The following is a 27,945-nucleotide window of genomic DNA, read 5'->3' as shown; positions in this document are numbered from 1 at the left end:
AGAAATTAGATTTACTGAATCCATAATCATATTGTTTTACAAAGAATGGTGGAGTCAACTTCAAAGGCATCTGATTTTTATTTTTTTGGCCTTCTTGCATGATATAATGTCAGACACTGTAGCACTTCCTCTGTGCCACTTCCCTATGTACCTATCCTTCCATATGTCCTGTTCCTTAATTTCACCCATACATTGCCAGTGGTAGCTTCTCAATGTTCACCTTAATTTGTTTTCTCCCCTTTCCCCCTGCATTTATTTTCCTTGGTCTGTCCTTTTTCCTGAAGCAGGAAAGTGAGGAAATCAAATCTGTAGACCTGTGGACCACAACCCAGCAGGCCAAGACCCCCAATCACCCACCCCATCCACACGTGCCCATGACAGCCATTCTAATGACCTCCATTCAGATTGGCGTGCCTCTCACTGTAAGGGTGTTATAGGGTCACTTCCACCTTACTGTAACATGCTAAATGAAGACATGTGAGGACCAAACTCAGAACCCCCCGCCTCATGTCAGCTCTGTGTTATGTTACAAACGGACAGAACCTGGCACCAGTCAACACCCTTGACCTTCTAAGCCCGATCGCCCTAGAGAAAGATGGAGAAAGCATTGTTTACAGTGCCCCCACAAATGTTTGTGTAGAAACGCATGTGTTTTCAATTAACCTCAAACATGTACATTCACCATACGGCAATGCATCATTCGCAAACAACAGCATTATGAGAGGGTGGAGGGGATGGGTTGGCTCGTGACAGAGCAGACCATGTTTAAGATGGGTTAGACTTCAGAGAGGTACACTTAAACTATTCTGGATGACTGTTACTTAACTAGCCCCTAGCTAGCATGGAATGGTTTAGCATTGTCTCTAGTCATGAGCTAAACAAACAATATCCTTTCAACAATGCTCCAAGACTGATTATGTTTGAGAATGTAAGACAACTTCTTGACATATGAGAGGTCTCTCAAATCTACAAAAAAACCCTAATGAAAAAGGTCCTTGCATCTAGCAAATATGCTCTGACACATTGATGTTTTCTTGTGTGCAATGCCAGTTTGATTGGACTAGGGTTGCCAGCTTCTTCAAAATAAATCAAAGAACACTCTCAGTTTCTTTTAGGGGAAATTGGGGACTCTTTCCATTTCTTTGTACTACATAAACCAATTGAGATTTAAATCTGATTAATAGTACAAGCAAAAGTACATAAAGTAAACAAATAGAAGTTAGCTAGCATTTAGCAACCTCCTTTGTCTGTCCTTTATCCTTTCCCATGTTATCGCTCTCACACCACTCATAGAGTTCTTGTTTCATGTCCATCTTTGGTTTCCATTCTTGCATGATTAAATCAAATTTAAATATCATGTGCTGATAAAGAATCGCTAGTCCTACTAATTAAACTAACATGTGCGGATACTAATGCTACAACAATGTCCTGAGCTGTACAACAAATTTTGTTAAAATAATGACCATGACCAAGCTTTTTCAGCAAGCAAAAATGCTTTCAGCCTGAGCAGTTTTTCGTGATCTTGCTAGCAACATTGGGTAATGACTGAAAGTCACATTATCATATAATCCATCTATCAAGTTATGTATAAAATATGGCATATTTCTGTGGGTTTTAAAGCTGCTTATACATGTTAGGTTGTAGGTAATGGTCTGGATGGGGGAGGTCAGAAGAAGGAAGTGAGTGTGTTCAGATGGGCGAGAGTGAAACCTGAGCATGATTGAGTTAAGGAAAGGAGAAGAAGCCCTCCGGCTCAGAGTCGGATGTTGTGTGTATACATAGGAGTCTTGTCATGCTACCCTTTAAGCAAGGGAGACTGACTTACAAATTGCAATGGGACGTTTTTGCTTGCAGAGGTAGTTTTGCGTCCCTTGCAGTGCACATAAGGAGGTCGTGTGAGTGTATGTGTGTGGCAGCAGGCAGACGTACCTGTACATACTCATTTTGTATGAACACTGACAATGCATATGCACGCAGATGTTTGCATCTGCTTTTTAAAGCTGTTCTTGATCCAAGATCACACAAGACCACATGAACAGATTATGATCATTCATTTTATTTCCAATTAGCAGCACCCTCTTGTGAATGATGCAGAGCACAAATAATGAAGAATCGATTCAATTAACTAATCAAATTCTCAGCCTCTGCAAAAAGGCCTTCCTTTTCTTGTTTTCCTTGTGCTTTTTTTAAACTAGGTATTTGTTCTTGCTCCTTGCTCCACCATTCTTTGTCTTTGATTTGGCACAGCGTGTGAGGTGCTTTTTAAACTGTGGGAAAAAATGTCCCGAGCGAAGAGCAGAGTGGAGGCGCCGCTCAGCGCTGCAGCAACGCTAAGCAAAAGCAGATGTTATAAAGTTTACAGAAATCAGAACATTATTTTCCTGTTTCCATCGCATTCTTCTAAACACTTAGTGAACAAGCTTTGAAGTCACCCAAGAAATCTAGTCTGCGGGAGGAATGATAGCATCTTGTAGGGAAACGGCGTAAGGGAGGGGCAGAGGCATCTCTCCTCCAGCGCTGCTCTGTCAGAACCAGTTTTGCACTGATGCGGACAGAGCCATTCAAGGCCATGGCAGTCACCGCCCCCTGCACACGCCAGCACCACTGTGGTCCTCAACCTGGACGGCTGTGTGTGTGGGTCCATGTATCCAAGAAAGATCAGATAAATCCAGAATCTCTGAAAGGCACACCACACGATGTGAGCGCAAGGGTTCAATCCTTAATCCCAGTGTTTAGTAATTTGTAAGGTCAAATCCTTGACTCCTTGACCAACAGAACAGGGAACACATAGCCTTTATTTCAGTGAAATAAGGCCCTTGAAGTGTCTTGAATTGTCTCTAACCTGAAGCGGCCTGTTGGTCTCTGCCCAATTGTTTTAAAGTCGAAATTCATTTCATGTGCACTTGTTTTTGATTTAGCAAGGCAGATCACTCTTATTACCTTGAATTAGGAGGAAAGGAGAAAAACAAGTGTGTTTTCCTGTTTCGGCTCTGCGGGTTGAGCTCTGGGTCAGCTCAGCGCTTGTAACTTGGTGATTTGTTGTGGCATGGGAGTGGGACAGATGGCCATGTGTCTCTGACGGCTAAGAAAGAGACCTCAGTGTCACTATTGCTTCCTTCAGTCAGAATGTCTTCAAACCTCATCATAACATGGATGTTGTTTGTGATCTTAATTCAGCCCTCCCAACCCTACATGAATTGTATTCAGTCTTTTTCCCCTTCTTTTCCCCTTTTCTATGTTTATTGTGAGCCTCTGTTTGTGTTTGGATAAGGGGCTAGTACAGGCCCAAAGCGAGGTGAGCTGTTTCTCTGTCTTATTTGTGTATCTTTTGTGGTCAATGTTAACGTTTAGGTGAATTCTTTCTTTTGAGGGATGGCATCTGTGCCCAAGGATGTTTTGCTCATGTTTCCTTAAATTTTCTCTTCTCAAAAAGTCAGAAACTTTCTCAACGAAACAAGACCTACTGTAGTAATAAACCCCACCAGAGATGTCATGGAAATCTTTTGTTACAATTAGAAATTTCATTTACTGAAGTAAATGTCAGTGGTAATGCTGGGCATTTTGGGTGGTTTTTATGGTGTTGCCAAATTGTTTCTAGGCTTGTATGGCTGTGTGTAAGGTTACATACCTCTTGAAATCCACGTAGCTCACTCCTGTGCCTCCATGAGAGTCATTCCTGTTCCTGCACTTGAGTTCCAACCCTGCTGCTTACAATTCACCTTGCTATTCCTGAAGACCTTGGTAAACTGGTTCAGGTGTGTTTGATTAGGCTTGGAACTAAACTCTGCAGGATGGTAACTCATCAGGAGCTACCTGTGATGTTCCGTGATCTGTGATGTTCCGGTCTCATATATGGCTCAGGGCTGCATTTCATTTACAGTCCATTTACATTTATTCATTTAGCAGTCACTTTTATCCAAAGGGACTTACCACTGAGGAATACAACAAGAGATTCATCACACAGGAAGTGCTCATAATAAAATGACTCAGACATTGTTCAGATGAGTACAAGCTAGACAGGGAGGTATTTAAGGAAAGAGAAAGCAAAGTTTTTTTTTTTTTTTTTTTTATAATAAGATGCAGTCAAATATTGACGAAACCGATAAGTTTTCAGCTGTCACTGAATTGTATTAATTGTAAGGGATTCATAATTCTACATGGAGTGGGAAGATTATTCCACCAGCCAGGAACGGTGAACAAAAATGTTCTGGAATGTGATTTTGTGCCTTTCTGTGATGTTACCACAAGGCATCACTGACTTGTAGATCTCAGGCTTCTGGAGGTGATGTAGATTTGTAAGAGTGCGTGGAAGTAGGAGGGTGCTGAGGCCGTGGCTATTCTATATGCAAGCATCAATGTCTTGAACTTGATGCGAGCTGCAACCAGTAGCCAGTGCAGGGAGATAAAGAGAGGTGTAACTTTGGCACTTTTGGGCTTGCTGAAGACCAGTTGTGCTGCTGCATTCTGAATCATTTGTAGAGGTTTTATTGCGCGTGATTGAAGTCCAGCCAGAAGAGCATTGCAGTAGTCCAGCCTAGAAATGACAAGGGCCTGGACAAGCGGTTGTGCAGCATGCTCCTTTAGGAAGGGCTTGACCTTTCTGATGTTGTGCAGTACAAACGTGCATGAACGAGTGGTTTTTGCAATGTGGCCTTTGAAAGTCAGCTGGTCATCAAAGATTACACCAAGATTTCTGACCGAACTTGATGGGCTAGTTGTTACTGAACCTAGCTGCATGGTGAAATCATGCTGTACAGTCAGTGTGGCAGGGAAGACGAAAAGCTCAGTCTTTGCCAGGTTGAGCTGTACGTGATGTTCTTTCATCATGCCGAGTATGTCTGCCAGGCAGCCTGAGATCCGTGCAGCTACCGTTGGATCATCTGGTTAAAATAAAAGAGAGAGCTGTGTGTCATCAGCATAGCAATGATAGGATAAACCATGTGCCTGTATGATGTGTCCCAGTGATGTAGTATATATGGAGAAGAGAAGGGGTCTAAGAACTGATCCCTGAGGAACCCCAGTGACCAGTTGATGTGCTTTGGATACCTCCCCTCCCCAGGCCACTCTGAAAGACCTACCTGTGAGACAGGACTTAAACCAGTGAAGTGGAATCCCTGTGATGCCCAGTGATGAGAGGGTGGACAGAAGAATCTGATGATTCACAGTATCAAAGCATCTCAAAAGCATTGTGAGCTAAGTTAATTGTAGAGACCATTGCTGGCAATGGTTCTTTGATCTAATTAGGCTTACAGTGCTTTTAGGGGAATGCAGCCCAAGTGCCTTTCTCAATCAGGTGTATGTTTTTTTTTCACTAATTTTATTTTCCAGGCATAGAAACTTAAGTATGAATGATTAGAAATGTAATGGCACACCCTTTAGTAAAAACACACCAATTCTTGTCTATAGCACAAATATTGAATGACTAGTTCCATGCCATAGTTCAATACTTGAGGTTTAATTTATTTTAAAAATCGCAATTCAAAGTATGAGCAATACTAATTGTGATGGTTGCCTTAAGAAACACCACAAATTAGTGCTGTAAGTCATTAGCAGAGAGCTCAGGGGTTCCTTGAGTGTGAGTTAATGTCCAAGTCTCGGAAGGCCCCTGGAAAGAAATGACGTTGAGGAAAGAGGCCTGAAGGCATTTATGCAGCAGAGAGCTTCTCCTTATGTGTTTAGATTGCTTCTCCACGCGCATCAGCCTGTTATCATTGGCTGGGCGGCCGGTGACGCTGCTCCACTGGAAAGGCTCTGGTGTGAATTTTACTGTAGGAAAGGGAACACAGATCATAAAAGCTGCCTGAGTTTGAGTCGTGAGCCTAGACGGGCCTATGTAGCTCTTACTTTCACTTCCCACCATCTGCTCAAGGGCCCACACACTGGAATGGAATTGGAGTGTGTGAGTGGAAGACCAGAAGGAGCCAAAGCGAGAGAACCTGGGTGAGAGAAGGAGAATGTTACCTCACACATGTGGGCACAGGGCTGTATTTTGACAGTAAGTGCCATAAAAAGCAAATAAAAAAAGAAAATGCTTAATTCCCTAATGTTATCATCAGCCAAATATGTTTTGAGCAAAATCATATTTATTGCCCAGTGTAAACGGCCAGTGGGGGAATCACGGGGGAAGATAAAACAACAGCCTGTCTTTACTCTTTAATGGCAGCACTGCTCATTGCCTCCCCTCGCGCCATGGCACTGGGGCTCCAGATGTATCGGCCACCCTGCAAGCTCATCCATCTCTCAGCTTTTTCCATAGCTCCTTTCTTTCCCATCCCATCTTTTTTCCAGCATGCAGACCTGCAGCAATGCTGCCAGTCTGAACAACAGAGGGTCAAAGCAGATGGACTTTCCTGTCCATTGTCCCAACATCTACCCTCCCCTGGACTGCGAGAACATCCATGGTGCCGGTCAAGCCCAGGAGGGGTCAGGACCCTGACGTGACCGAGGGTCTGGGGTCAGCCTGAGCATAGGGGGTCAGCTGGAGGAAGAGGCTTCCGCTGCCCGCTGACTTTGGGTGTAAAGGAGCAAAAAACAAGGAGTGAAAGATGGCCCAGGAGAGCCTGAGCCAAGCCATGAAAGTTTAAACAAATACAAGGAGGAGAGAAAATTACCTTGGTGGTCTTGCACACTTCCCCCAGCTGATGTTTTGTTTTTTGACAGGCCTTATTTTGAGAAATAGAGGTGAGCCAGAGACAGTACTCTTCACTGCCAGTGTGGGGCGTAATTAGTTCTGCTGGTTCTGCTCAGAGACACCATTAGTAATAACTGCAACAACAATAATAACAATAAACAGGTTTTTAAATAAAGCCTTTTACAATTAAATTGCATGTGGGAATGTGCTGGGAAAGCATGTAGCAATGGTTTTTCATTCTTGGGCGCATACTATTTATCTTGTGGAGAATGTTTATGTTTAACCACAGAGGATGATACAAATGTAGCTCTGATATTTTGTGTTTAATGTTGATGTATATGCATGTTTATACACAGCATGTGGTTTGTGTAATGTTATTAATTTGACATGACAGATTTAGAAACATCGATATAATGTGCTTGTGATATTCATAAACGGCCTGTATGCTCCCATGGAGTCTCTGAAATATAAATACGCAATATTATATTAAATATTGATGCCGTGCATTTTATATATTGTATTTCACAGCATTTAGGTTTATTCAGTGGTTAAATATTTCAATAATGACCTGTGACTAATGTGGGTTAATTCCAGGATTTCTATTTTTGTACATAGTTGTACTTGTGTTCAGCCTCTCCGTGACTTCTTCAAGAAGGCTCATTGAAAAAAGTACTCAAATTAATATTTCATTTTCACTTTTCATTTCATTTTCATTTATTTGGTTGCATTACATTAGCAGTGTTATACACCAGCTAAGTCTGGTATTATCACAACCTAAACAGCCATGATCATTCTGTCAAGGTTTATAACTGTAAATTACTCCTTGTTATTTTGCACCTCTAAATTTGCTTTCAGCAATTTACAGCTTTTTTTTATTCAAGAGAAATAAAATCAGTCATGACATAGTAACAGTAATCAGTCTAATCTGTCATTAGCAAAATAAAAAAAAAATAGTTCTGGTCTCCATAGCTTTGAAATGAAAACAAAATGTGAACTAACAAACAAGGCAAGTCTCCTCTGCAGGTTATCAAAGCAAAGACAACTGTGTTTTATTCTGGACACACACATTCTGACGTTTTCCGTCTTGTTCATGCAGGCAGAATAACTGTGGTCTGCTTTAATTTTATGCTATTTTATTTTATGTTATTTATTTAATTTTTTCCCCTGCATTTTTATATGTGATGTATGACATGAGTCATTTATCATCTGCAAACAAAAAGAAAATGCTTGACACAATTATTATATACCTTTATTATATTATATACACAAATATTACCCGTTTCAAACCCAGGCCAATTATGGTAAGCAAATTATTAACATATTAATTTATTTAATTATGTGAGGTATGCAAATTAATATGGTTTTACTGTATTACTATATGCTGTATGTTTGCAATTTAGATAGAAGATAGACTTAAGGCAATGTGGTACTGTCAATAGTCTAATTTACATATAGTGTATTTATTTTTGTCACTTACCCATAAATAACACTGTAAATGATTTGATAAATTGTTTGTGTGACCTTAGTAACCACCAGATAAACTCCCTCTGGGTTCAGGCAAGTTAATTTATGTCTTTATCAAACTGAGGTGAGTCACGAGAAAATATCAGCTGTCATCTTAGACTAAGAAATTATTTGAGCAGAAAATGAGTTTATTAGGTTGCAGTGGCCTGTGTTGTATGTTTTTGGGGGACGCTGCTGAGCTGAAGTCGAGGTGTTTCTTACACGAGTCCCTGTGGAAGTAATGATATGTATGCTTTAAATCTGCTCAGTTTATCTGTGGAGTGGAGGATGGAAGAATAACACATCATGCACTTTTTTCACCCCAGCCTGCAGTAAAAAATTAAGAATTACACAGTCAGAGACAGTTTAACTTCTGGTCGTAAATAACTGTTTTACAGAAGACGCAAAGACACTGCTCGGAGCGGTATAAAGCAGTCACAGGCGGCACTCTCTTAACATGTCTGCAGATGTGACTACAGATACGCTCCCACAGATGATCTGTGCAGATATGGTCAGAGGTTTGCTAATGCTTAACCACACATACAATAAATAAAAGAAAAAACGCAAGCATCTGCATGCAGTCCTCATGTATTTTTTTATTGAAGTGAACTAATATTTAATAATCAGCAGGTCTACTGGTTTTATTCATCTGTATGTTAATAGTGTTGTACACATTTTCTTTCCCGCTTTCCAATATGTTTAATTACTTTGGCGAAGACTGCTTACAATATTACGAATTCATTAATTATCATACAACTAAAACTTGCTCGGTGGATGTTCTTTTCTAAAGCTCAATATATAAAAAATACAGTATAATTTTTAAAGCCTTTAAAAAAAAAGAAATGATTACGGATATAATCTACAATATTTTGATATAGAAACCACTTTTATAAGTATCTGCATTCATCAATTCACAGAAAAAAAAATTATACTTAATGTTTTTAAGGTAAGTGGTAGCAAACTGTTTATTTTAGCTACATTTAAAAAAGAAAAAAACATTTAAAGTTAGTAAACTAAATTTGTTTATTTAAATGTAGCTAAAATAAATTGATTGCAACTACTTGCCTTAAAAAACAAATTAGTAAATTCAATTAATAATTTTTCAGTGTATTTATAACATATGCATGAAAATATATGCCTGCTTTTAGATTTTAAAAAGGAGGTCAATAAGGGGTCAGATTTGTCATGTTAAAGATTTTGAAAACACATAGTCTGCATAACATTGGGCACAAACAACTTCACAAAGTGCTTAAATTGTTAGTTTTGTTTAAAATAACATTTTTAGAGATTTAAAAAAATTAGGCATAAGCATTTAGATCAAATTCTTTTTTGGTATCATGATTCACATGTATTTTGTTAGGTGTGCACAAACTTTTGACCGTTTCAGTTCCCTAAAGTTTTAATGTGTAACAGTGCTAAATGACACTTATTTCACCACCGGTTAAAGGCTAATATGTCTCAGGCCAAACATAGTAACAGGTTCAATGCTGTATTAGCCCAGAAATTTGGATGGTTGTGGTATTCGACTAGAGTCTTTTGAAGCAGAGAAAGAAGGTTTGTTTCCAGCCTGTGGCACCATACCCTCCCATACCACAGGGGGATAGTAATCACTTAACCCAAATCAGAGGCAATCAGACCATGGGCCACAGCTGGGAGAAACACACATCCCCGGTTTGGGAGGAGAGCCACAGGAAGGAGAAATGAGAGGGGCACAAAGATGAAGATGAGGGTCGGAAAAGAAAATAGCCTTTAAAGACTGGTGGGTTTGCTTCACGTGAAATAGTTCGGCACATTTGGGCCTACATGTGTATGTCTGTCTCATGAATTGCTGCATTATGTTAAACTTTACATTCTCTGTCTTTTTTTTAATGGATCTTTTTTAAGAACTGAACAGGCTGGAACCTACAGAACAGAATTTAGTGATGCAAAAAATAATAAATAAATAAAGGATACAAAATGATTTCTTTTAATTCTTTTATTTCTTAAAATAACTTTTTTGTTACTCTAAACAATTATTTTTCCCCACTATAAAAAAATCATTTTGTAACCATGGAAAGGGTCCATGAATGTTAAAGTTTCATCATGAGGCCAATAAAGTGTAGGTACGTAGAGTTCAGCTGCACTCATCTCACAAATATTGTTCCTATAACCTAAGTGCACTACAAGGATGATGTTTTAGCTTCCCTCAGTCCTTTCGTCTATCCCGGCCGAGCCCCCAACAAACTCTAGTATCTGTAGTGACGTGCAATAGTCTAGTCTGTACTGTGATGTTCTTTAGTGATAATGTCGAGGCAGAGATTCTCTTTGTGGTCAGAGTTAACATGGCCCCTGTGGCAGCGTTTCTACGCTGGGCCTAGCTACAGCCAAGACCTCCAGCGTTCCAGCTCGACTCAGGAGTCTGAGTTCTTCCGCTCTGCACGGCTTATCTCAGCATACTCGCCGCTTAGCAGCCTGGTCTGCTCTTAATCAACTGGAGATTGCAGCAATAAGATATCAGGAACATAAATCTGTGTGTGTGTGTGAGTATGCGTGTGTTCTCTCTACTGCCTTCATCTCAGGGCCATTCAGAAAGGCCTCGCTGTTGCTCACAGCTTCTCACAGCATCTGCCATTCATTTGGAGGGGAAGACAAACACACTGATGAAAATGTCAGGGACCGCAACATTGCCTCTACTTTCTCTCTCCGTGTCACTGTTTGGTGTGGAGAGCAAGAGGTATTTCCACTCGTTTGTGCACATTTAGACTGTTGTATGTTACTCTACAGATGGGCCACATTTGAAAATTAAATATAGTGAATTGAATTTTACGTTGTTTAAATACAAGCTCGTGAGAATGTGGAGTTTAGTCTCTGTTTGGCTCCAGAGTCCCACGTATGTTTAAGGACATATGCATTTTAATTCCTTCTGTTGATCTATATGGTTCTGTGATTGAGCAGAAGAGATTAAGTTGGGATGAGGTTCATAAAACGTTTAGACCGCTTGGAACAAAACTGACAGAATGTTTTGAAATGTTGTCAACCATCTAGATTACATGACGGATCATGAAGATATGATGCTGTACTTTTTCCAACCAAACCCAACATTTTTTTTTCTAAACTCCTCATCGCTTAGAGTTTGCTGTTAGTCACCAGGGTCAGGTTTTTTTTCTTTTTAACCTGTAATTTAACCTGTGTGTATATATATTATATCAGGCCCCGGTCATTTCTTAAATTCTTTTTTATTATCTTTTTTTAATTGGAAACGCATTGCATTAAGCAAGTAAAATGGGTTGTGCATGCCATTTCATGTTGACTTTAACCTCATAAATGCGAGCACACATACATGGACAAACATACACACACACACACACACACACACACACACAAACTAGTGACTACCGATATTCTTTTATTTAAATGAATGTGGGATTCCTTCCTGAACCTCCCCAGTGTTGTTATTTTAGGTGCTTGTAATAGCTATTCATGTTTGTTAGGATTTTCGAAAAAAACGAAGAGCTACGGCAGGATCTTCGAGGCGGAACATAAAACATGTAAGTTGAGTTGGGGGAAGGTGCATGTGTATGCGTGTCTGTTTAATGATGAGGTGTTGAAGTGGAACTGCACATAGATCAGTGAGGGACACCTGCTTCCCGCTCTCAGTGACCTAGAACCCTCTAAATCGTCTCTCACACACATTAATGCCCGGCTAATGGGGGAGCCCCCCCCAAAAAAACCCATGCATTCAATATATATGTCTTATTCTCTTTCACTCATCTGACAGACATGTGTTCTTGCACACCATCTAGACTGGTAGCAAGTGAGACAACACAACAAAATTATAATGTGCCCAAAATCAGTTATTATCTTTGTTAACACTTTAGTATAGAGACCAATTCTCACAATTAACTAGCTGCTAATTAGCATGCTTATTATGAACATTTATTAGTACTTATAACGCTCATATTCTGCATGACCACATTCTACATCCCTAATCCTTCCCAATACCTAAAATTAACAGCTACCTTATTAGGTGGATGCTGCACATTGGTGGTGGTTGAGGAGATTCCCCCCCTAAAAGCACTATGAGTACCCAGAAAAGCACTATATAAATGTAACGAATTATTATTATTAGGGATGTAACGATTACCGGTTTGACGATAAATCGTGATAAAATTCCCCGCGGTTAGTATTACCGTTTCATATTTTAATTATCATTAAAACCGTATTCGATTACCGTGATTTAAACAACTCGCGATAAATAAATACTGTCCGGCATAAAGCAGAGTTTTCAGTAACAGTGTCACGAGCGCACAGCAGCACAGTAGTTTCGTTCTGAGTGAAAATAGGGCGGAAAAGCTGGGAGGTTTTAAAAGAGTGCTAAGGGAATTATACAAATTAATATATCAATGAATTAATTATATGAATGTACCTCTGAAGGTTCGGACTGTCTTCAGAAACGATTTGATGGCATTTTGTTTTCATCTTCGCTCCATGTAATACCTAAAGGAAGTGTTCGCGGAGTTCACAGGATTCAGCTGTAATTCAGCTTTTCCATATAAAGCGCCACCTGCTGCCAGAGAGTGGATTTACAGACACTTATTTACATTCAGTCTGTGTGCAGTTTCTGTCTGGCCAAAAAATTGACCAAATTTGCATGACCTGCTGTAAATTTTAACCGGTTGATGAAAAACAAACTTATGTACATTTAAACAATTCAGATATGCTATATAGAATTATTTATGGAGCAGATAAAATACATATAATAATTTATTAATTATCATTTTAATTTAACCATTTTCTTTAAAGGCTGAAATGTGTGGTCTACCTTTTATGTTAAACTTTTTCAAAGCTTTATTTGAACATTTACATTATTTATTTGAACATGCTATTAAACTGTTGTCAGTCAAATTGTCATTTAAAATCCAGACCTCATTGGTAATGTTATTGTTTTAGTGATTATGCAAACAAAAAGTCATTTTATTTGCTGTTTGTTGATTTTTAAGTATGAAACTTGGTGAAGTGATTTATGTTTCGGTACTTTTTGAACATCTCCAGCACATTTTAACAATACCGTGATAATACTGATAACCGTGATAATTTTGGTCACTATAATCGTGATTAGAAATTTTCATACCGTTACATCCCTAATTATTATTATAACTATTAATAAGCAGCAAATTAGGAGTTTCATTGATGCAAAAGTCATAGTTTGTTAATGGTGAGAATTGGACCCTAAAATAAAGTGTGCCCTTATCTTTTATACATAATTATTATCTATTATCCACACCTTTTATTGCTTATTGTTGTTGATGATAATAATAATAATAATGTTTTTTTATTTATTAACTTTTGAAGTGTCTTCTTTTTATTATATTTTTTTCAGCCAAAAAAAAAATGAAGTTACATTTTAATATTTGATTGGGATGGTTGGGACTTTTTTTAAAGCAACATAAACATATGAAATATTTTATTGTGTCATGGTAGGTATTTTAGGTCTGTGCACTTCTTGGGTGTCCTGTACCAGACAAGTAACTGCCATTGAGATAAATGAGAATGATAACATGTAACTTTATTTAGCTGTTCCAGCCCTTGGTGTGGAGATCACGTGATCCACATCATTATGCAGATGGAATACGCCAGTAAAATAGGAACGCCTTCTAGCAGTCGACGTTAAAGCGACTGGACGGCCTTCAGTATTTTTGGTCACGTCACATTGTGTCGTTCACTTGTAGCACAGAGTTTCTCCAGCACACGGCACTGCTGCGAGGTGTTTTTGATAAGATAATGGTGAGAGCTGTCATTCCTCTGAGACTGCTGACCTCTAAATGGGTGCTGAGTGGAGTCTCGGTGTGGTTTCGTTCGCTCGGGACAGCCTGGACGTGCTCATGCACTGTTGACTTAAGCTTTCTGCCTGAGCCATCAATCATCGGCCGGGTGACAGGCGGCTTCTGAACCCTGCAGAACTTCTGCCAGCAAATATTCCCCTCTCTCCCCATTCCCTGCATGTAGCAACCAGCTCTCTGAAACAACAATGAAAACAGCCCTATTTCTCTCACACGCACACTACAGCACACACACCGTATTTAACCTTACGGACCCCCACTACCACACACACACAGCTCACCCCACTCTTTCAAAGACGAAGAATTGCTTCTAAATCCTTCCTTCCCATTTTTTCAAAACCGCTAAGGCATTTGGAAGAGGTTTTTTGCAATTATATTCATACACAGCCGCCCCAATCAGTGGAAGCGGGAGTGATCACATTTGCATGGGTTTCAGGTTCTACCCCTCACGTCAGATCACTGCCCAGCGGCCACAGTACACAGGACCACCTGGGCGATCCTTCTCTGTCTGTCTTGCTCTCCTTCTTTCTATCTCTCTCTCTCCTACAGTCACTCTTTCCATCCCGTTCCGTCGCTCTCTCACTGTTTCCTGACTTTAAATGTTTAGTGAGTGGGTAATGTGGATGCACACACACACACACAATGTGTTGTGGTGTGAACTGTGGTTGATCTGACTGGAAAAGCTGCATCAAGGGTACATGTGGTAAATCTGTCAAAATCTATATTATAAGGCTGGCTCACTCAAAAATGATAACTTTGCCATTATTTACTTTCAAGTCAAATATGGAGTATACAGTAGAAAAAAGGTAGATAAACTTCAACACCCATAATGCACTGGGCTCGATCAGGTATTCTAAGTTGGCATGCAAAAATTCAGAAGTACGATTTGTAGATTTAACAGTAGCCCAAAAGTCTGCCAGATTATGCATTTTACATCATATGGTGAACTTTTGTCCAATAAATTGAGATATCTTTGTACAGGTGACACGAAAAACAATACACATTGAAAATTTACTTAAGCCACCAACATTGGAAAATCTGTGAACTTGCCATTTAAGCTTGATATCATTGATATTTTATCATTAAAAATAAATTAGACATAAATAATAATCAATAATTAATAATAATAATTTCCAATAATTATTCTAAAATCTATACATTCTAGAAGTGCATTTATGATTAAATGTGCAATATGAAAAATGAATATTTTGGGATTTGCTAAAAATTTAACAGTGTTATAAATTCTTAAAGCTTTTAAAGATTAAGTGAGCATTCAGTGATGACTAAAAGAATAAAAGAAATATAAGAAGTAATAAAAAATAAAAGTATAAAACGTTTTTATCAATTCCTACATTTGTTTTATAAGCTCTCTAATTATACATTTGATCATAAAAACTTTGTTTCAAAATAAATTTATATCTAAAAGCAATGGTTTCAAATAATGCAAGTGAATCAACATAATGTACACTGAAAAGTAGATAATCATTATCAGACTGGCTAAGGTTAATTTTATAAGTGTTATACTCAAAATTAATACAAAAATGATACTGCTATGTTGCCCATCCCTAGTACTTTTATGGTGATTTTTGGAAATTGATAGTCAAGATTAATTGAGACTGTCGTTGTATGGAAAATTGATTTGTGAAGGTTCTGTTTTTGTGTTCCACCAAAAAATTTTTTGGGTCAACTATCCCAATGCAGGGATATAAATGCAGACAGTTGAAGTCATGAATATGCTTGCCATTTGATTATGAGTCTCTTTGTGACTATGTCTTTGTGTGATTGTCGGGTTTGTCTGTAGGATTAATTTGTTAACTTCCTGAATCTCATCCCAGGGTACAACTGTCAAGCGGCCCACCCAGTTTGTGTGAGAGCATTCCATCATTCCTGCGGATGTGTGTGTGTGTGTGTGTTTCTGTGTGTATGGATATGCTGACCATTGTATGCATGTGTGTGCGTTTGTACATGTGCGCGTGTGTGTGTGCGAGAAAACCGGTCCTCTCATTTTCCCCAGTGAAAGGCTGCATTATAACCCATTTCCATGACCTCAAGCCAAGCCCCTCCAGTCTTCTCCGTGGCCTGCGTTAGTGTGTGTTTGTGTATCTGCTGCGCATGTGCACATGGACGTCCTCTAACTGCTTTCCATGTCCTGCAGCCAGGACTCTCCTCTGCAGCCTGCCTTACAGCGCTTGTTTAGACAACAGTGGCGCACATGTTGGCTGAAATATGGCTGCTGAGCTCCTTCGCTCGGGTGAATTAAGCTACGGCATGTGTGCTTAAACCCAGACAGCTCGCTGATTTAGCCATAGATTTAAATGATTGATTTAAGAGCTCAACAGCCCACACTTGTTGAAGCGATGACCTTTTGGAGCTTAGGTGGGTCTCTGCGATGGGAAAGGAGGGGGGGGGGCGATGGTGAATTTACAGCTGAAAACATACAACTTCCTTACAGGCCAATATGTTTGCTTTGTCTGTACACGGTTCTGGAATATTAATTTAAAATTTCATGATATGAAAAATAAATTTTGTCTTGCTATCCCCAACGATAAAGTCTTTGTGTGTGTATCTATCCCTCCATCTCTTTCTATATACAGTATGTTTTTATATATATATATATATATATGCTGTTATTTGTTTTATTTTTCCTAAATTTTTACATTTATTTTTGTATTTTTTTCTTGAATAGCGTGACACTCAAGGGGAAGTGAGAAAATCTCTTTATCCATGATACATTTATGTTTTATGAGCTGTCTAATTATTAAATGTTGTGGAGGAAGGTTCAGGCGGGACAAAACATTCCAGATCTGTTAATGCCTCCCGGTCATATTTCCTCTCCCTCTTTGATACTTTTCCTTATGAGCCCATAAAAAGCCTGGTTTCAGCTTCGTACAGCCACCCATCTTACTATATAATTTTTTACATAATTGTTATACTTAAAAAATAAAAAATACAAGCTTTCTGCATACTGAATAATGTAAAATTCTATAACTTGCGAAACTTGTGAAATGCTGACTTAACCCCCTTCAAATATGTGAAATCTGGACTAAGTAACATGTTATTTCCTAGCGATTCTGTCAGTGAAGGAAGAAATGAGTAAAAGAGGGAAAAACAAGTAATGAATTCAGTGAAAACAGCAGTCTAGTAAATACACCCTTTCTTTCTCTCTCTCTGTCGTTGTCTCTCTCTGTCAGCGTACAGGACTAAGTTAGGCATAAGCGAATAATTAGGTAATTGCTCTCCTGATTGAGCCCAATAGGAAACGTTTCAATTAGGCTAAAACTGCGCGAGGAGGAAGTAGGCTCTTACAAAGGGAAACATTTCTTGTCATGCAACTGTCAGCCCACTCCCCCCAAGCCCACACCACAAGCGAGGATTTACTGGATACAAGGAGGAGGAAACGTTCAGAATGAGGGGAGCTCGCTTTTTAAAAAGCAAGGAAAAGAAAGGGGAAAAAAGCATGCTAGCGAGGGCTGGAGGAAAGGAGAAAAAAGAGACAGCAACAAATGATTGCGGTAATTAGGGCTATATTTAAACAGGCCTCTTCTCTGATATGATTTGCTAGTGATCCCTTGTTCAGATAAGAGGAGGGCTTCTCAGCCCGCCGAGTCGCCTGTTACAAATTACAACCTTCCAGCCATGGAAGAGACATAGTTCCTGGAAAGAGAAGAAAGAGTAGGGGGAGCGGGAGGGCTTCTGCTGTAGCCTGAGAGAGAGAGAGAGAGAGAGAGAGAGAGAGAGAGAGAGAAATATCAGAGACACAGTGGCAAGAGAACACAGATGGAGGGCATCCTGCTGGACATTAGCAGATGTTAGCCGTATCATTTGTTATCTTGCTTCAGTTCGTCTCATTAGCATCATCTTTGCATCTATTTTTTGTGGTTTTTATTTTATGCATTTTATGATGTTATTTTTATTAACTGCTTTATTTTACTGTTTTGATGATTCCTTAAAGATGCAGCAAGTCATTTCTGCACAACTAGTTGCATTAAATGGAAATGATTTTCTCTAAACAAGTTTAGAAAGTTTTCTGAACAAGCCAAACTTTTCCTTTCTGCCGTTATTCTATAAAATAAGTGGTTCTACTCCAAAATAACACCATTGGTTGAGCCAATATGTCTGTATCATATGGGTAGCAATATTAATTTTGAAATGTGATATGCAAAATGGCAATGCAATGTGTAAAGTGGCAATGTATTTCCGTATTTAAATTTACATTTTCCCATACATATGTGCAATGTTTAGTGCAAAATTAAAATTAAAATTCATTGATGAAAATTCATTGATTATTCAAAATGAATATTGCTACCCATATGCTTCCTGTCGGGCAAATGAATCAGATAGCAATTCTGTGGGGTTTCAGAAATTAAAGATACCTTTACAGGTTTGTTTGTTTGTTTGTTTATTTATTTATTGTAACAGTTTACTGTTAAGGTGCCTTTAAAAACAAAAAATAATGTTTATTTTAAAAATGTATTATTTTGTTATATTATATAATTATTTTATAGTTGAATATTTATTATAAAAGTGTCCTATAGGTGCAGTTTTTCAATAATGTCTTTACCTGAAATATGATCACTATCATTCAAAAGTTTGGGGTCAGTAAGACTGTTTTAATTGATTAAAATAACAGTTTTCTATTTTATTATATTTTAAAAGTCCTATTATTGCAAAGCTGAATTTGTAGCATCATTACTCCAGTCTTCAGTGTCACATGATCATTCAGAATAATATGCTGATTTGCTGCTCAAGAAAAAAATTGTATTCTTATCTTAAAATGTTGAAAACATTTTAATAACCTTAATATTTTTTTGAAAACTGTGATTGTTTACAGAATTTGTTGATGTATAGAACAAAATATCAATATCTATTTGAAATATAAATCTTTTATCTTTTGATAAAATCACATTTGATCAGTTTAATATATCCTAGTTTTTTTTTATCTTATTCACTGAAGTTTTGTACACTGTAAAAAAAATGACTGTGACTTTAACGGTAAAAGACTCTAAAAATACTACAGTAAAAACCTGTTAAATGTTTTACGTTAAGTTCCCCTACTATATACAGTGAAAAACTGTGTTGGACTTTACATGTAATTTTATGGTAGTATACAGTTTTTGGAAGTGGAAAAAGAATGTATAATTTACAGTGAATAACTGTAAATTGACATTCCCAGAAATCCCTGCATTACATTTCAAATTTTATGTTTTTTTGTTGAAATAACTGTTTCTTTTAGTATTTTCTTATCAGTTGTGTAGATTAGGGTTATATGTTACATCTAATGTTTATTGCATTATTTTAGTTTCATGTGTGTTACCATGATGGTGTTTAGTGTTTGTGTGAATGACACTGTGCACCGTCTATATATGTTCATATTTAAAAGCGGCTTTGGTTCATCATGTGACTTTCTCATCACCACCTGCTTTTGGTGGCTATCAGTGTATTACAAAGGTACACAACAGATTTCAGTACTTCAGTAGGTTGGTATATTAACATTATATCAGTAATTGAAATTACGGTATTTAAATGTAAATTTAAGTTAATATAAGTTTTAAATGTTGTTACTGTATTTTTACGGTAAAATTCTGGCAACCACAGCTGCCGGTTTTTACCATAAATTTTACAGAATTGTTTTTATTATTTTATTTTTTTTACAGTGTACAATATAGTGTTTATGTGTATAAAACTACTATTTATTTATTATTATTATTATTATTAACCTATTTATATACAAAATTAGTAATGGAAAAACTATTCAGATTAAAAAAAAAAAAATTGCATTACTCAAAAAACAGTAAGATCTATTAAATAATGTAACTGAATTTAGTTTCCAGATAATTATATCAGTTGTATGAAGAGCATAGTGACACATAACACACAAATGGCACTGTTTTTTGTTGACTCCTGTCATAAAGTTATTGATGGTGAGAACTACCTATCCTGATGTGTAAATAAACTAGACCTCATACAGTGGCTCAGACTGTACCCTCAGCAGAGGAATGTGCCTGTGCTCAATGATGTTTGCATAGGCTTGAATCCTTCAGGGGGGAAGCCATTCGGACTGTGTGCTCACTGCAGTTTCTCTCTGAAATATTAACTCACACAGAGCATATATTTGACAGCCACGTTCCACAAATAATTGTTTACGACCCGCCATAGGCACGCCAGTGGTTTATCGGGGTGTTAATTGATCTTGTATGGATGTTTATATGAATAAAAACTGACAGTAATAAATGTATGAGAAGTTGGGCAGTGTTCCGGGGTGTGTGCGTGCTTGTGTTTTTTGTATATGTAAACAGACGCTGCCCTGCAGGCATGTCCCACAGGGCCGCAGTGTGGTTAACAGAGTAAACTGTGGTCAATGTTAATACATTTCCTGTGTCTGACGGACTTACCTGAACGCTTCACACATGCCGATTAAAGAGAGTTTCAGTCTGCATTTCTCATTCTGTTAGTCACTCATTCTGTCTGCTTCTTGTTCTCTCTTGGAATCGCTTTTTCATACTCTCCAAATTTTAACGTGTGCAGCGGTCTGTCAATTGAGGCTGACCGTGGTATTCGTGTGGTTGGACCTGGCACTTCTCTGTTCATTGCTTGGTTCCCAAAGCAGGCCGACTTGGGCACACACATCCGCCTCTCTCGCATTCATTCGTTTGTGCTTCATGGGCTTCATGTGACAGCTGTGATGAATGAGAGCCCTGCAGTCACATGCAAACCTGAATTGTCCTGCTGCCTCTTGTTCAGGTGGATGCTGTGGATTTATAACCATCTTATACTTGCTTTATCATATAAACCGGTGGATTTAAAGGGTTAGTTTAGTCAAATTTTTTTGTGGGACACAGAAGGAGATGTTTGTCAGCGTGTGCACTCTACTGTTTAAAAGTGAATGGGAACAGAGGCCGTTGAGCTTGGAAAACTTTGCCAAAGTACCACAGAAACAGCGTAAATGTACTTTATGACAGCTTTGTGTGATGAATAAACTGAAATTTATAGGAATAGCTTTCTCAAAATGTAAAATTCTGTGAGCATTTACTCCCTCATGCCGCTTTCTTTTATGGAAGACTACATTTTTTTTTTTTGAAAAATGTATGGCTGTCCTTTGCAATGAAAGTGAATGAGAACTGATGTTAGGACCATAAATATCTCACAAATGCACTCCATACGACTATCCACTATATTTTTGAAGTCTTCTGAAGCCATGTGATAGGCCTTACTTGGAACTTATTTTTTTTCAGCAAGGATGCATGAAATTGATCAAACTTGGTGTTTTCTATCCGTTTCAAATAAATACTGTCTAATACAAACAATACTGAACTTTCTATCGATCACGGTTTGCACAAAAATATTTAGCAGCACAACATTTTAACACTGATAATAATATGATTTTTTTAAGCTGCATATCCGCATATTAGAATGATTTCTGAAAGATCTTGTGAAATTGAAGACTGGAGTAATTCAGCTTTGCTTCACAACAATAAATTACATTTTAAAATATATTAAATAGAAAGCAGTTATTTTAATTTATTATATTTCGGTAATACTTTAGTATAGGGACTAATTCTCACTATTAACTAGTTGCTTATTAGCATGCCTATTATTAAGATATTGGCTGTTTATTAGTACATATAAAGCACATATTCTGCACGACCATATTCTATTTCCCTAATCCTACCCAATACCTAAACTTAACAACGATCTTACTAATTATTAATAAGCAGCAAATTAGGAGTTTGAGGCAAAAGTCATAGTTAATGTTTTTGTATCGAGGAGGCTGTGTCTTTAAGATCCATGTGCAGGTTTATTATCACACAAGAATGGTCATAAGCATAAGTCAATGACAGGCGTCAGGTACCACGTAGGCAGAGCAGAATCATAAACAGAGTTCGGGCTAGAGGTCTGGGCAGGCGGCAGACAGATAACAAAACAGATCAGCAAGGTAGGCAGAGTCAGATTAGGCAGGCAGATTTCTTTCATAAATGGGTAAACAGTCCAGGTCGGAATCAGGAAATCAAGCACGGGATAAACGCTCAGAAATGTTTGCATGGCAAGAACAAGACTTCGCAATGAGAGCAAGGGTGGAGCAGATTAAATAGACCAGTCAATGGTCTGACCAATGCAGGTAATCAGTCTCAGGTACGGGGTGTGATGGGAAATGAAGTCCGAATGACAGAGTTAATACTCAGGTGAGGGTTCCCTCTGGTGGTGATCGGAGGGAGACACAGAGGCTGAGTTTGTGACAGAGCCCCTCCCCTGTGAGCGGCTCCTGACGCGAAGAGGCAAACGACGCCGGGGTCTTCCACGGGGTCGGCCTATCCGGATGGTCTCGATGAAAGTCTGCGGTAAGAGAAGGGTCCAAGATGTCCTCCGCACTGACCCATGATTGTTCCTCTGGGCCATACCCCTCCCAGTCCACTAGATACTGAAGTATCCTGCCCCAACGACGAGAGTCCAGAATCTCTCGGACTTGATATGCCTCCTCGCCATCTATGATCATGGGAGGAGCCCTCTGGTCACCAGCCTCCTCCTGGACCTCCGCTCCTCTCGGACCACCAGCAGGCTTGAGCAGGGAGACATGAAAAGTGGGTTAGATACGGAAATGAGCAGGTAAAGCCAAATGAAAGGAAACAGGAGTTATTTGTCTGAGGATTTTGAATGGACCCACGTACCTGGGACTGAGCTTCTTGCAGGGTAGTCGGAGACGAAGGTCCCGAGTAGATAGCCAGACCCACTGACCAGGTTGATAATTGGGATTGATGCATCAGCGACGATTGGCTTGTTCAGTGGAACGACGAACTGCTCTCTGGAGATGGGTATGAGCCTCATTCCATGTCTCCTCACTTCGCTGTAACCATGAGTTGACTGCAGGGAGTTCTGAGGGTTCCCCCGACCAGGGGAAGAGAGGAGGTTGGAATCCCAGAGTGCATTGGAAGGGAGTGATTCCAGTAGCAGGTTTGCAGAGTGAGTTGTGTGCATATTCGGCCCAGAATAGGTAGCGGCTCCAGTCGGACTGGTTTCCATGGCAGTATGAGCGAAGGAATCGAGTGAGTTCCTGATTGAGACGTTCCACCTGGCCATTGGATTGGGGATGATAATCGGAAGTGAGACTTACATTGATATTGAGTTTCTGGCAGAATGCTGTCCATACTCGTGAGGTGAATTGGGGACCTCGATCCGAGACCAAATCCTCGGGAAGACCGTAAAACCTGAAGACGTAATTGCACAGAGACTCGGCGGTGGGCAGTTTGGGTAAAGGGATCAGACGGCAGGCTTTGGAAAAGTGATCAATAACGGTGAGGATGGTGGTATGGCCCTGTGAGGCTGGGAGGTCCGTTACGAAATCGACGGCTATGTGTGACCATGGACGTTGTGGTATGGGTAATGGATGGAGCAGACCAGCAGGCAATTGATGAGATGATTTGGAGATGTTACATGTAGCACAGTTCTTGACGAAAGTGATCGTTTCAGGCTGAATGAAAGGCCACCAAAACCGGTTATTCATTAGTTGAAGTGTGGCTGTTATACCTGGATGTCCTGAACTGGGGGTTGAATGGCCCAAACTAAGGACTCGTTGTCGTAGAGCTTGGGACACATATGTGAGGTTAGGTGGAGTCTCGGCTGGTGGAGGTTCAGTGTTGTGGGCGTTAGTGATTTCCGTCATAATATCCCATTGAAGGGGTGCGAGGATGATGGAATGATGAGTTCTTGATTGGGAACTCATTATTCGGGGGCGGACTCGTAGAATCTTGGTATTTTGTGAGCCTGGACGGTAAGTAATTTTGAAGTTGAATCTAGTGAAGAAGAGTGCCCATCTCGCCTGTCTATGATTGAGTCTTTTTGCTGACTTCAGATAGTCAATGTTTCGATGATTTGTGAGGACAGTGAAAGGGTGTTTGGCTCCCTCGAGCCAATGATGCCACTCCTCGAACGCAGCCTTCATGGCAAGGAGTTCCCGATTGCCCACATCGTAATTTTGTTCGGCGGAATTGAGCTTGCGAGAGAAAAAGGCACAGGGATAAATTTTGGGTGGATTGCCCTGACGTTGTGAAAGGACTGCTCCGATGCCGGTGCTGGAGGCGTCCACTTCAACAATGAATTCCTGCTCTGGATCGGGAAGATGTAGGATGGGAGCTGTGGTAAATCGTTCCTTTAGGGATTGAAAGGCCTGAAGGGCTGCCGGTAACCAGGTGAGGCGTTGACTCCCCTTCTTTGTCATGGGAGTTAAGGGGGCTGCTATCGTGCTGAAATTGCGAATGAACCTCCGATAGAAGTTGGCAAACCTAAGAAGCGTTGAAGTTCTTTCAGTGTGGCTGGTTGAGGCCAGTTGACAACATTACGAATCTTCTTATCATCCATGGCTACCCCTCCAGAACTGATCACGTAGCCGAGGAAAGACACAGATTCCTAGTGAAACTCACATTTCTCGGCCTTGGCGAATAACTGATGATCTATGAGGCGTCGTAAGACTGCTCGTACGTGCTTAACACGATCCTCGAGTGACTTTGAGTAAATCAAAATATCGTCGATATAGACAATGACCCAGCGATTAAGCATGTCTCTGAAGACGTCGTTGATGAAGGACTGGAACACGGAGGGACTGTTTGCAAGCCCGAACGGCATAACAAGATATTCATAGTGCCCAGTCGTGGTGGAGAGGGCAGTTTTCCATTCATCATCCTCCTGAATGTGAATGAGATTGTAAGCACTGCGCAGATCTAGCTTGGTGAAATATCTTGCTTCTCGAAGTTGTTCTAGGGCCGCTGGAACCAGAGGTAAGGGATAGCGGAATTTGATGGTTATGTCATTGAGCCCTCGATAATCAATGCAAGGTCGAAGTCCCCCATCCTTCTTCTTGACAAAGAAGAGTCCAGCAGAGGCAGGTGAGGTGGATGGTCTAATGAATCCTTTAGCAAGTTCCTCCTCAATATATGATTTCATGGAATCTGCTTCAGGTTGGGACAGGGGGAAGATTCTCCCCTTGGGAGGTTGTGAACCCGGTTGAAGGTTAATGGCACAATCACCTGTTCTGTGCGGTGGAAGCTGGGTGGCTTTGGTTTTACTGAATGCCTCTGCGAGATCATGGTATTTGGCAGGGAGTGGTAATTCGTGCGTACATGTCACTTTTTTGGCTGAGGTAGAAGGGAGGCAATTCTGTCGGCAGGATTCTGACCACTGAGTAATTTGCCTTTTGGACCAGGAGATTGAAGGATTGTGTTTCTCTAGCCAGGGTAATCCCAGGATGATCGGAGTCTGGGTGATGAGAAAACAAATAGTCTGATGGATTCGGTGTGAAGAACTCCAACGCTTAATTGGATGTCCTCGGTGATGAATTGAACCCGGCCAGAACCCAGCGGGCGACCGTCTAGCGCTGCCACTGCCAGATGAGATACACAGGGGACAAGAGGAATGTTGTGAGCTTTGGCAAAACTAGCATCAATGAAATTTCCCACAGCTCCAGAATCTATTAAAGCCTTAGCCTCCATAATCTGCCCGTCGAATGTTAGAGTGACTGGTATTTCTAGAACAGTGGATGGATTCAAATTAGAACTCACCGTCGGGGGTTTGCGAGATGGCCGAGTGGGACAGGTAGCGCTCATATGTCCTGAGAGTCCGCAATACAGACATAGATTCCTGCGCATGCATCTCTCTCTCTCCTCCTCACTGAGGTGAGGGAATCCGATCTGCATGGGTTCAGAGTTAGAGAATGGAACTGGAGTGCCGACTGGAGCCGAGGAGAAATGAGGTTGACGTCGGGAACAAATAATTGAAGGATTGTGTTTCTCTAGCCAGGGTAATCCCAGGATGATCGGAGTCAGACTGTAGTTCCGTACTCAGACCCTTGCGAAAGTGAAGTTTCAACGGATCGTCTGGCCATCCTGTTTGAGCTGCGAGTGTGTGAAAGGAGGCGTCAGGTACCACATAGGCAGAGCAGAATCATAAACAGAGTTCGGGCTAGAGGTCTGGGCAGGCGGCAGACAGATAACAAAACAGATCAGCAAGGCAGGCAGAGTCAGATTAGGCGGGCAGAGTTCTTTCATAAATGGGTAAACAGTCCAGGTCGGCAACAGGAAATCAAACACGGGATGAACGCTCAGAAATGTTTGCATGGCACTTCGCAATGAGAGCAAGGGTGGAGCAGATTAAATAGACCAGTCAATGGGGAACACCTGTGCAGGTAATCCGTCTCAGGTACGGGGTGTGATGGGAAATGAAGTCCGAATGACAGAGTTAATACTCAGGTGAGGGTTCCCTCTGGTGGTGATCGGAGGGAGCCACAGAGGCTGAGTTCGTGACAGTTTTGTAAATAGTGAGAATTTAACCTTAAAATAAAGTGACCGATATTTCACAACTTTTTTTTTTTAACTGTTTTTACAGTTTTGATTATTAAATTTTAAATAAAATAATTGCATCCTTGGTGAGCATAAAAAATCTCACCAACCCCAAACCTTTGACCCTATTTACTTTTATTACTTTCACTTGTCTTTCATGGAAGGCAAAAAAATCTGGTTTTGGAATGACGTACAGTAAGTGAGTAAATGATGACATCCTTACTGTATATGGCAAATGCTGTTTTCCCTACTGTCAAGGCAAAGGTAGAGCCATGACACTGATATACTGGAGTGCACACATGTATACACTGCCACAACTTCTGCATTTTCCAACCCCAACATTTACATGCTCCTGGGCATTTGTCATCCTAAGCGTATTCTGTCGTCAGGATGGGGGAGGGAATGAAGGCCAGCAAGCTCATTACCGGGATGGGAGAAGAGCAGTGCTGGTAATGTTTTAACCCCAAAATGAGTTCCATTCCTGAGGAGTCCCGTGTGGAGTCAGGGATGTAATGCTCATATGGAGCAGTTTATGAGGATTAAGAGCTTTTATTTAGTCTACAGGGCCAGGCCTGCTCTCAGCATCTCTCTCTTCTCCCTCTGTTTCTCTGACTGTAAACTCGGCTGTGGGTATTGGGTGGCTGAGCTTGGGGGCAGAGACTCTAATTCTAGTCATTCATGCGCAAAACGCTCCCTCTTGATGTAGCACGTTACACAAGTAATGGGCACAAATCTATCTGACATTTAAAAATAGGTTTAACAAATTATAACAACCATTATTAGCATGTTTAAAATTATAATACAGAATGATGTCCTACATACACACACAAACACACACACAAGCATGACCATTTAGTGTGGGTCTGTTGAGCCCCACACATAACGTAGGATAAAAAAAGATGTATCATTAACATTATCATTTACTATGATATTGTACTAATTCATTCCCTCATTTTGATTTAACTAAAACGAGGGAGCAAATGAGTAAATCATGGCCTCGATTTAACTGAAACTAGGGAACGCATTTGTAAATCATAGCCATGATTTATTAAAACAAGGGAACAAATTAGTAAAAAAAAAAATTCATCAAAGGATCTTGAAAATTGGGACACTCTTAAAATGATATACCATATTAAATATTAAAATGATTTCTGAATGATCACGTGACACTGAAGACTGGAGCAATGATGCAGAAAATATTATAATAATATATCATTTAATTTATGTTTTAGATTATATTACAATAGAAAATAGATATTTTAATTTATAGTAATATCTCACAATATTAACGTTGTATTTATGTGTATGTTATTTTGGATCAAATAATTGCATTCTTAATTAACGTAAGTAACTTATTTAAAAAAACATTACAACAATTTAATAGACTCCAAACTTTGAAACAATATTTAATATGGTATCTGTGTATTATCATTGTATTGTCATATTTAAAAACCTGCATTATTTTCATTTTTTAAATGATAATAAAACATTAAATGTAAATATATTAATATTTAAAAAGCATTATGTACAGTTGGTTTAACTTATGAAGTAACTTGTTTGAATGAGCAAAACTTAATAGTAACCTCACTGCATTTTCTATTCATATAAATGAAAATAAAGAAAATATTTCTATAATATCTTTGTAATTATATTGTTTTAATATAATAAT

General features: G+C 39.5%; 2 protein-coding genes across 2 annotated transcripts in view; one reads left to right on the top strand and one right to left on the bottom strand.

Annotated features, from left to right (window-relative positions):
* LOC306850608 (dihydropyrimidinase-related protein 5-like) overlaps positions 1-12,683 on the bottom strand; it is a 618,334-nt gene extending 605,651 nt beyond the window's left edge. Inside the window, exon 1 of the mRNA XM_079386322.1 lies at positions 12,540-12,683. The gene's annotated coding sequence lies outside the window, so the exon portion shown is untranslated. The remainder of the gene's footprint in view (positions 1-12,539) is intronic.
* Positions 1-27,945, top strand: part of LOC306850610 (mitochondrial 2-oxodicarboxylate carrier-like) — a 99,710-nt gene that overhangs the window by 13,804 nt on the left and 57,961 nt on the right. The window lies entirely within an intron of this gene.

The sequence above is a fragment of the Barbus barbus genome, assembly GCF_936440315.1.
Source record: "Barbus barbus genome assembly, chromosome: 30".
In the NCBI taxonomy this organism is placed as follows: Eukaryota; Metazoa; Chordata; class Actinopteri; order Cypriniformes; family Cyprinidae; genus Barbus; species Barbus barbus.
Note: the sequence above shows the minus strand (reverse complement) of the source record. Positions and strands in the feature narration are given on the sequence as shown.